The sequence below is a fragment of the Schistocerca gregaria genome, chromosome 11 (genome assembly GCF_023897955.1).
Source record: "Schistocerca gregaria isolate iqSchGreg1 chromosome 11, iqSchGreg1.2, whole genome shotgun sequence".
NCBI classification, from domain to species: Eukaryota; Metazoa; Arthropoda; class Insecta; order Orthoptera; family Acrididae; genus Schistocerca; species Schistocerca gregaria.
The window spans coordinates 96,697,401-96,709,440 of NC_064930.1; the positions used below are offsets into that span (position 1 = coordinate 96,697,401).

The 12,040-nt window shown below is 43.8% G+C and overlaps 1 protein-coding gene across 1 annotated transcript in view; it reads left to right on the forward strand.

The window, feature by feature from the left end:
* The window catches only part of LOC126294980 (something about silencing protein 10), a 177,341-nt gene that overhangs the window by 107,559 nt on the left and 57,742 nt on the right, over window positions 1-12,040 (forward strand). The window lies entirely within an intron of this gene.

Here is a 12,040-nt window from a genome sequence, read left to right on the forward strand (position 1 = left end):
ATAGACCTATATCTCTAACGTCGATTAGTTGTAGAATTTTGGAACACGTATTATGTTAGAGTATAATGACTTTTCTGGAGACTAGAAATCTACTCTGTAGGAATCAGTACGAGTTTCGAAAAAGACGATCGTTTGAAACCCAGCTCGCGCTATTCGTCCACGAGACTCAAAGGGCCATAGACATGGGTTCACAGGTAGATGCCATGTTTCTCAACTTCCGCAAGGCATTCGATACAGTTCCCTACAGTCATTTAATGAGCAAAGTAAGAGCATATGGATTATCAGACCAATTGTGTGATTGGATTGAAGAGTTCCTAGGTAACAGAATGCAGCATGTCATTTTCAGTGGAGAGAAGTCATCCAAAGTAAGAGTGATTTCAGGTGTGCCACAGGGGAGTGTCATAGGACCGATGCTATTCACAATATACATAAATGACCTGGTGGATAACATCGGAAGTTCACTGAGGCTCTTTGTGGATGATGCTGTGGTATATCGAGAGGTTGTAACAATGGAAAATTGTACTGAAATGCAGGAGGATCTGCAGTGAATTGACGCATGGTGCAGGGAATGGCAATTGAATCTCAATGTAGACAAGTGTAATGTGCTGCGAATACAGAGAAAGATAGATCCCTTATCATTTAGCTACAAAATAGCAGGTCAGCAACTGGAAGCAGTTAATTCCATAAATTATCTGCGAGTACGCATTAGGAGTGATTTAAAATGTAATGATCATATAAAGTTGATCGTCAGTAAAGCAGATGCCAGACTGAGATTCATTGGAAGAATCCTAAGGAAATGCAATCCGAAAACAAAGGAAGTAGGTTACAGTACGCTTGTTCGCCCAATGCTTGAATACTGCTCCGAGTGTGGGATCCGTACCAGATAGGGTTGATAGAAGAGATAGAGAAGATCCAACGGAGAGCAGCGCGCTTCGTTACAGGATCATTTAGTAATCGCGAAAGCGTTATGGAGATGATTGATAAACTCCAGTGGAAGACTCTGCAGGAGAGACGCTCAGTAGCTCGGTACGGCCTTTTGTTGAAGTTTCGAGAACATACCTTCACGGAGGAGTTGAGCAGTATATTGCTCCCTCCTACGTGTATCTCGCGAAGAGACCACGGGGATAAAATCAGAGAGATTAGAGCCCACACAGAGGCATACCGACAGTCCTTCTTTCCACGAACAATACAGGAGTGGAATAGAAGGGAGAACCGACAGAGGAACTCAAGGTACCCTCCGCCACACACCGTCAGGTGGCTTGCGGAGTATGGATGTAGATGTAGATGTTATTGCTGGGTGAATGCTTTACTTACAGAAGTACATCCTTCATCACATAGAAATTCACACATACACGACACATCAGTTTATGTTAAATCCTAATGTATTATGGGACATTAAACAGAAATGTGATCAAAAAGTTTCTGTTTGAAGGGCACACAGTTAGTTGGTTGAGGGGAGCAAACAGTGAGGTCATCAGTCCCTCCAAACGAGGGAAGAATGGGGAAGGAAATCGGCCACGCCCTTTCAAAGGAATCATCCCGGCATTTGCCTGAAGTGATTTACGCCATGCCCTTTCAAAGGAATCATCCCGGCATTTGCCTGAAGTGATTTACGCCATGCCCTTTCAAAGGAATCATCCCGGCATTTGCCTGAAGTGATTTAGGGAAATCACGGAAAATGTAAATTGGGATGGTCGGATGTGGGTTTGAACCACTGTCCTCCTGAATACGAGTCTAGTATGCTAACCATTGCGCCACCTTACTCGGTCCATACAGTCTAGAATCAATACGCCAGTCAGGCAAAATTGCCACGAGCACCGAGGCGACCGTCCCTCTGATCCATCAGGATAAAATACTCGTCTGTTAGAACACCGTGTCCTGCTGTGTGAAGAAGTCCACAGCTGCCTGCCGGATTTCACCATTCGACAGGAAGTGTCAAATCTCAGAGATCTTTTGTAAGGGACTGAAGGCACGATGATTGTATAGGGAGACATCAGGATTATTGTGTGAGTGCTGTGACGCCCCCTCTCCCCTTTTGTTGTCGCTGTTGATGTTGAGCCGCTGCTGCTACACCTCGGTCGGTGAAATGGAGACGTGGCGCGCAGTGATGGTTATCCCTGTCGGATAACGTGGAACACCACCTGAAAATCTCTAAAGAAAATTGTTCCTCGCGTAATGTACGAAAGTCCGTTTGTGAGTCCGCACAGTCTTGTCAGCGATGTGAACTGCTGATTTAAATTGTCTGTCATGGTTTTGTGATGATTTTCTATGCCCGGTTAGCTAGTTGTTGCAGTCTTGAGTGAATTATTCATCACCGGTGTCATTTAATTGATTTGCGGTTCAGTATCAGGAATTGTTGTTACGCTGCTAGGTAGGATTGTTCACTGCGGCACGACGCAAATCCGGAGATAATCTATAATGCTATCTTGCTTTCGTGCGTCGTGATATTATTTCGGCAAAACACTCCTCTCAGTGCTCAATGTTCATCAAGTCACTCTTTCAATTTGTTCACAGTTAATTAATTTTGATTATCAACCATCACACAGTTCAAGTAATGATGGAGCCAACACGTGAGATTTCTATTGCTGACGAACAATTTTATTGTTCCTTCTCAGCAATTAGTTTATAATCATCACACCACACGCAAACCGATGGATCAGATCAATTAAGATTCTTTTCAGTTCGGTGACGGTGACAATTACGACAACTTTTACAATTGGCGTATTTGTATTATCTTCGCGTGGTCGTATTAATGTTTCCTACTCCAGGCTGATCGGGTATTGTAGTCTTCGATACTATGTCCATTCTTTGTTGTAACTGTTCACTTTGATGAAGATTGCGTCCAACAATAAAATATCCAGTAATTAAAGTTGTACACTGTCAGAATATCACTTCAGTTCAAGTTCTCAAGTCAGAATAACTGAGAACAAAGTCCACACATCTCTATCATGCAACAGTACTTTTTGGTAATAGAAACAATCTCGTAGCGTTCTGTTTGTAGTACTGCAACAAACAGTGCTCTCTCTCGACTTGATAACAAGCAAGCTAGCAAGTGACTAACTTTTCCATGATCGAGCATTGTAGACGCATTGACTTTTCTTTTCGCCGCGTTTACAACTCTCTTTGACAATAAATGTTATCTCTGACTGACATATTACTTTGGACTTAACTTTCGTCGTACTGATTTGCAGTTATTACTAAGATGTTTGATAGCTAATTAAAAATAACCTTTTTTTCTAGCTTTACATCATGACATACTCAGTAATTATTGAAATTGGTGTTCATCAAAGTTTTAAGGTGTTATATTATTCCAGAATGAGATTTTCACTCTGCAGCGGAGTGTGCGTTGATATGAAACTTCCTGGCAGATTAAAACTGTGTGCCCGACCGAGACTCGAACTCGGGACCTTTGTCTTCTGCGGGCAAGTGCTCTACCATCTGAGCTACCGAAGCACGACCCACACCCGGTACTCACAGCTTTACTTCTGCCAGTACCTCGTCTCCTACCTTCCAAACTTTACAGAAGTTCTTTTCTGGTAGGTAGGAGACGAGGTACTGGCAGAAGTAAATCTGTGAGTACCGGGCGTGGGTCGTGCTTCGGTAGCTCAGTTGGTAGAGCACTTGCCCACGAAAGGCAAAGGTCCCGAGTTCGAGTCTCGGTCGGGCACACAGTTTTAATCTGCCAGGAAGTTTCGATTTGTTATATTATTGTCAAAGTTGTCGTACCTGTCAGGATAACACTGTTCCCTACTTAAAATTATCATGACATTCTTATTTGGGTTTTTGGGTTTCTTGGGGTGTTACAGTGCTCAAGCGTCTCCGACATGAGTTGACGTAATGTCTGCATTATGACATTTGTGGTGTAGGGAACATGCATTACTGTGAAGCAGCCACACCCCTTGTCACAGTTTTTGGCAGACATGCTGCCCCATACACATTCTTCATTCTCCTATGGACTTGTACTGATGTTTGTTGTTCAGCAGCCAGGAAAAAGAGAACAGAGTCTTGGTCCTGTTTGATTGCATTTGGTAATAATTTCTCCATATCTCTCATTTCCACATTTACTGCATGCACATTGGAAACAAATAAACGTCACACTAAGCCACTGGCTACATGTTAACACTTATATACCCACATCAGAGTTGCGCTGCATTGCGTATATGCCGAATCAAATCCTTAAATGGAAACTTTTTGATCACTGCTTTTACTTACTTATGCACCAGTGCTCTAACAGTTAAGCAACATTCACTACAAAGATGAAGTGCGACGTAATGACACTGAAATACACAACAACTGAATGTTAACCTTTGTAGAATTCATAACAGTCTGTGATTGCAAAATTTCTGTAACACTATTATACGACAGTTTTGAGCTGTGTGCTCTTAAACAGATGTATCTGTCTCCCTAAACTAGTAAATAAAATGTAAAATACTTGTTGCCAAGTGAGGCACAGTCAAAATGTTTAACATAACAAAATATATCTAAAAACAAAGATGATGTAACTTACCAGACGAAAGCGTTGGTATGTTGATAGAGACACTAACAAACACAAACACACACACAAAATTCAAGCTTTTGCAATCCACGATTGCTTCATCAGGAAATATTGAAGGAGAGGGAAAGACGAAAGGATGTGGGTTTTAAGGGAGAGGGGAAGGAGTCATTCCAATCCCGGGAGTGGAAAGACTTCCCTTAGGGGGAAAAAAGGACAGGTGTCTGTGTCTGTGTATGTGCGGATGGATATGTGTGTGTGTGCACGAGTGTACACCTGTCCTTTTTTCCCCCAAGGTAAGTCTTTCCGCTCCCGGGATTGGAATGACTCCTTACCCTCTCCCTTAAAACGCAAATCCTTTCGTCTATCCCTCTCCTTCCCTCTTTCCTGAAGAAGCAACCGTCGGCTGCAAAAGCTAGAAATTCTGTGTGTGTGTTTGTGTGTTTTATTTATTGTGCCTGTCTACCGGCACTTTCCCGCTTGGTAAGTCTTGGAATCTTTGTTTCTAATATATTTTTCCCATGTGGAAGTTACTTTCTAATTTATTTACATCATATATATATATATATATATCAAAAACAAAGATTCCAAGACCCACCAAGCGGGAAAGTGCCGGCAGACAGGCACATGAACAAAACACACAAACACACACACAGAACCACCAGCCCTCGCAACCGATGGCCGCCCCCCCCCCCCCCCCTCCCCAGGAAGGAGAGGGAAAGACGAAAGGATGTGGGCTTCAAAGGAGAGGGCAAGGAGTCCCTCCAATCCCGGGAGCGGAAAGATTCCTCATATCATGTGGGAAAAATATATCTAAAAACTTAGATGATGTAACTTACCAAACAAAAGTGCTGGCAGGTCGATAGACACACAAACCATCATCATCATTTAAGACTGATTATGCCTTTCAGCGTTCAGTCTGGAGCATAGCCCCCTTATAAAATTCCTCCGCCATCCCCTTTTCAGTGCTAACATAGGTGCCTCTTCTGATGTTAAATCTATTATTTCAAAATCATTCTTAACATTGTTAACCGAATCCAGGTACCTTCTCCTTGGTCTGCCCCGACTCCTCCTACCCTCTACTGCTGGACCCATGAGTCTCTTGGGTAACCTTGCTTCTCCCATGTGTGTAACATGACCTCACCATCTAAGCCTGTTCCCCCTGACTGCTACATCTATAGAGTTCAGTCCCGGTTTTTCTTTGATTTCCTCATTGTGGACACCCTCCTGCCATTGTTCTCATCTACTGGTACCTGCAATCATCCTAGCTACTTTCATGTCCGTAAGCTCAACCTTGTTGATAAGGTAACCTGAATCCACCCAGCTGTCGCTCCCATACAACAAAGTTGGTCGAAAGATTGAACGGTGCACAGATAACTTAGTCTCGGTACTGACTTCCTTCTTGCAGAAGAGAGTAGATCGTAGCTGAGCGCTCACTGCATTAGCTTTGCTACACCTCGCTCCCAGTTCTTTCACTATGTTGCCACCCTGTGAGAATATGCATTCTAAGTACTTGAAACTGTCCACCTGTTCTAACTTTGTTCCTCCTATTTGACACTCAATCTGTTTATATTTCTTTCCCACTGACATTACTTTCGTTTTGGAGATGCTAATCTTCATACCGTAGTCCTTACATTTCTGATCTAGCTCTGAAATATTACTTTGCAAACTTTCAATCGAATCTGCCATCACAACTAAGTCATCCGCATATGCAAGACTGCTTATTTTGTGTTCACATATCTCCATCTCACCCAGCCAGTCTATTGTTTTCAACATATGATCCATAAATAATATGAACAACAGTGGAGACAGGTTGCAGCCTTGTCTTACCCCTGAAACTACTCTGAACCATGAACTCAATTTACCGTCAACTCTAACTGCTGCCTGACTATCCATGTAAAGACCTTTAATTGCTTGCAAAAGTTTGCCTCCTATTCCATAATCTCGTAGAACAGACAATAACTTCCCCCTAGGAAAACGGTCATGTGCCTTTTCTAGATCTATAAAGCATAGATACATTTCCCTGTTCCACTCATAACACTTCTCCATTATTTGCCGCAAGCTAAAGATCTGGTCGTGACAACCTCTAAAAGGCCTAAACCCACACTGATTTTCATCCAGTTTGTCCTCAACTAATACTCGCACTTTCCTTTCAACAATACCTGAGAATATTTTACCCACAACGCTGATTAAAGAGATACCTCTGTAGTTGTTACAATCTTTCCTGTTTCCATGTTTAAAGATTGGTGTGATTACTGCTTTTGTCCAGTCTGATGGAACCTGTCCCGACTCCCAGGCCAATTTAGTTATCCTGTGTAGCCATTTAAGACCTGACATTCCACTGTATTTGATGAGTTCCAATTTAATTTCATCCGCTCGAGGAGCTTTATTGCACTGCAATCTATTGACCATTTTTTTCACTTCCTCAAATGTGATCCTATTTCCATAATCATTCCTATCCCATTGTACCTCGAAATCTGAAACATTACTGATCGTATTTTCACCTAGATTGAGCAACTCTTCAAAATATTCCCTCCATCTGCCCAAGGCATCCACAGGATTCACCAGCAGTTTTCCTGACCTGTCCAAAATACTTGTCATTTCCTTCTTACCTCCCTTTCGAAGACTGCTAATTACACTCCAGAATGGTTTTCCAGCAGCTTGACCCATAGTCTCCAACCTGTTTCCAAAGTCTTCCCAAGATTTCTTCTTGGATGTTGCAATTATCTGTTTGGCTTTGTTTCTTTCTTCAACATAACTTTCTCTGTCTACCTGAGTTCTAGTATGTAGCCATTTTTGATACGCCTTCTTTCCCCTTTTACAGGCTTCCTTGACTGTGTCATTCCACCATGCTGTTTGCTTCATCCTACTTTTACACACTACTGTTCCAAGACATTCTTTAGCCACTTCTAGTACTGTGTCCCTGTACCTTGTTCATTCATTTTCCAATGACTGTAATTGACTACATTCAACTAACTGGTACCTTTCTGAGATCGCTGTTATGTACTTGTGCCTGATTTCCTTATCCAGAAGTTCCTCCTACATATGGACCTGACCTCCTGCACTTTTGGCCTCACAATCCCAATTTCACTGCAGATTAAATAATGATCAGTGTCATCAAAGAATCCCCTGAATACACGTGTGTCCCTCACAGCCTTCCTGAATTACTAATCTGTTATTATATAGTCAATGACAGATCTGGTTCCCCTGCCTTCCCAAGTATACTGGTGAATGTTCTTATGTTTAAAAAAGGAGTTTGTGATTACTAGGCCCATACTGGCACAGAAACCCAAGAGTTGTTTCCCGTTCCTGTTGTCCTCCACATCCTCTCCAAATTTGCTCATAACCTTTTCATACCCTTCTGTTCGATTTCCAATCTTGGCATTAAAATCACCCATGAGCAGAACACTGTCCTTGTCCTTTACTCTAACAGCTACATCACTGAGTGCGTCATAAAAACTATCCATCTTATCTTGATCTGCCCCTTCACAATGCGAATATACTGACACAATCCTAATTTTCTTGCTAGACACTGTCAAGACACACAAACATACACACAAAATTCAACAGTTGCTTCTTCAGGAAAGAGGGAAGGAGAGGGAAAGATGAAAGGATGTGGGTTTTAAGGGAGACGGTAAGGAGTCATCCCAATCCCGGGAGCGGAAAGACTTACCTTAGGGGGAAAAAAGGACAGGTGTACACTCGCGCGCGCGCGCACAAACACACACACACACACACACACACACACACACACACACACACACACACACATCCGTCCGCACATACACAGACACAAGCAGACAAGCATCACTTTGCCATGAAGAAAAACGATCCTAATCCTACTCCTAATGATCCAACTCCCCAAGACACTATCCAAATAGGACCTTGCCTGGAACAGGTCCGTCCTCCGTCACAGCGGGACCCACCTCCTCTTCCTCAAAATCACCCTCTCCAAACCTTCCAGGAATTTCTGACTTCCACCCTTGCCTCTCAATCCTTCTTAAGAAACCTTAATCCTACTCCCAACATCACCACTGCTGAAGCCCAAACTATCTGTGATCTGAAGGCTGACCGATCCATCGTCATTCTTCCGGCGGACAAGGATTCCACGACCGTGGTACTTGATCGTCGGGAGTATGTGGCTGAGGGACTGCGTCAGCTTTCAGACAACACCACATACAAAGTTTGCCAAGGTAATCCCATTCCTGATGTCCAGGCGGAGCTTCAAGGAATCCTCAGAACCTTAGGCCCGCTACAAAACCTTTCACCTGACTCCATCAACCTCCTGACCCCACCGACACCCCATACCCCTACCTCCTACCTTCTTCCTAAAATTCACAAACCCAATCATTCCAGCCACCCCATTGTAGCTGGTTACAAGTCTCCCATCCTTCATCAAAGACACCAACCACTTTCTCGAACGCCTGGAATCCTTACCCAGTCTGTTACCCCCAGAAACCATCCTTGTAACCATTGATGCCACTTCCTTATACACAAGTATTCAGCACATCCAGGGCCTCGCAGCAATGGAGCACTTCCTTTCACACCAATCACCTGCCACCCTACCTAAAACCTCTTTCCTCATCACCTTAGCCAGCTTCATCCTGACCCACAACTTCTTCACTTTTGAAGGCCAGACATACCAACAATTAAAGGGAACAGCCATGGGTACCAGGATAGCCCCCTCGTACGCCAACCTATTCATGGGTCGCTTAGAGGAAGCCTTCTTGGTTACCCAGGGGTGCCAACCCAAAGTTTGGTACAGATTTATTGATGACATCTTCATGATCTGGACTCACAGTGGGGAACTTCAGAATTTCCTCTCCAACCTCAACTCCTTTGGTTCCATCAGATTCACCTGGTCCTACTCCAAATCCCGTGCCACTTTCCTTGACGTTGACCTCCATCTGTCCAATGGCCAGCTTCACACATCCGTCCACATCAAACCCTTCAACAAGCAACAGTACCTCCATTATGACAGCTGCCACCCATTCCACATCAAATGGTCCCTTCCCTACAGCCTAGCTCTTCGTGCAAACAAATCTGCTCCAGTCCAAAATCCCTGAACCATTACACAAACAACCTGAAAACAGCTTTCGCATCCCGCAACTACCCTCCCGACCTGGTACAGAAGCAAATAACCAGAGCCACTTTCTCATCCCCTCAAACCCAGAACCTCTCACAGAAGAACCCTAAAAGTGCCCCACTTGTGACAGGATGCTTCCCGGGACTGGATCAGACTCTGAATGTGGCTCTCCAACAGGGATACGACTTTCTAAAATCCTGCCCCGAAATGAGATCCATCCTTCACGAAATCCTCCCCACTCCACCAAGAGTGTCTTTCCGCCGTTCACCTAACCTTCGTAACCTCTTAGTTCATCCCTATGAAATCCCCAAACCACCTTCCCTACCCTCTGGCTCCTACCCTTGTAACCGCCCCCGGTGTAAAACCTGTCCCATGCACCCTCCCACCACCACCTACTCCAGTCCTGTAAATCGGGAGGTGTACACGATCAAAGGCAGAGCCACGTGTGAAAGCACCCACGTGATTTACCAACTGACCTGCCTACACTGTGACGCTTTCTATGTGGGAATGACCAGCAACAAACTGTCCATTCGCATGAATGGACACAGGCAGACAGTGTTTGTTGGTAATGAGGATCACCCTGTGGCTAAACATGCCTCGGTGCACAGCCAGCACGTCTTGGCACAGTGTTACACCGTCCGGGTCATCTGGATACTTCCCACTAACACCAACCTGTCAGAACTCCGGAGATGGGAACCTGCCCTTCAGTATATCCTCTCTTCTCGATATCTGCCAGGCCTCAACCTCCGCTAATTTCATGTTGCCACCACTCATACCTCACCTGTCTTTCAACAACATCTTTGCCTGAGTACTTCCGCCTCGACTGACATCTCTGCCCAAACTCTTTGCCTTTACAAATGTCTTCTTGTGTCTGTGTATGTGCGGATGGATATGTGTGTGTGTGTGTGTGTGTGTGTGTGTGTGTGTGTGTGCGCGCGCGCGCGAGTGTATACCTGTCCTTTTTTTCCCCTAAGGTAAGTCTTTCCGCTCCTGGGATTGGAATGACTCCTTACCCTCTCCCTTAAAACCCACATCCTTTTGTCTTTCCCTCTCCTTCCGTCTTTCCTGAAGAAGCAATCGTTTGTTGCGAAAGTTTGAATTTTGTGTGCATGTTTGTGTTTGTTTGTGTATCTATCGACCTGCCAGCGCTTTTGTTTGGTAAGTCACATCAACTTTGTTTTTAGATATATTTTTCCCACGTGGAATGTTTCCCTATATATATAATCTCAGCTCTGCTGCATAGGAAAAGAACCACCTCAAAGATGTATAAAGAGGGGACAGTTAATATTTTTAGATCTTTAAATAATGGTCGACATGCCCTCAGCTGTTCAGAGCACATGTTGCAAATCATTCTTTATTGCAACTTTAAAATTCGTGTAACATTTCCCGAGTTTCCCCAAACAATTATTCCATATCGAATAACCGATTCAAAGTAGCTATAATACGCTATTTTCCTGGTGCCCGTATCAGTGGCACAGGCTAAAATTTCCATTTCAAATGCAAGGCTGTTTAATTTATTTGCTAGATATTCTATATGAGAATTCCAACTCAAAGTTCTGTGTACGTTTATTCCCAGGAACTTGGCTGAGTCATGTTCTTCCATTTTTTTTTTTTTTTTTTATTGTAGTGAGTGACACAGATTTCTTCAGTTTTTGAATGTTTGGTTTTAAAACTCATCATGTGGGTTTTTGAAATGTTTAGCCTTAAGCCATTTTGACTGAACCATGTTTCCAGGTTGCTTAATAAATAATGATCGTATGTAATGTTTTAGTGCCCAGGTAATAGTATTCAGATCCTATAAGCACGAAGAGAATCAAAGACGGCAAGTCCGTGGGAGTTCCCAGTTGCCGAAAAGCCCTCGTGTAACACCGCCCGCCGAGGCATTGCTACAGTGCCGAGTTCCCACCCGCTGACCTGACTGTCGGGAAGTAGTGCAGTTAAAGGAACGGCGCTGCCCAGTCTGTGCAGTCGACAGCTACTGTGGCTACGTGTCTTACCTGTCTGTCCCTAAGGACTCGGAAGTAGCACAGGTCACACCAATATTCAACAAAGGAAATGGGAGTAACCCATTGAGTTACAGACCCATATCGCTGACATCAACTTGCAGTAGAATTTTGGAGCATATACTGTACTCAAACATTGTGAACCACCTTGAAGAAAATGACTTATTGATACATAACCAACACAGATTCAGAAAATATTGTTCTTGTGCAACACAGCTAACACTCTATTCCCGTGAAGTAATGAGTGCTGTAGACAAGGGATCTCAGATCGCTTCCATATTCATAGATTTCCAGAAGGCTTTTGATACCGTTCCTCACAAGTGACTATTAATCAAATTGTGTGCATATGGAGTATCGTCTCAGTTGTGTGACTGGATTCGTGATTTCCTCTCAGAGAGGTCACAGTTCGTAGTGACGGATGGTAAATCATCGAGTAGAACAGAAGTGATATCTGGCATT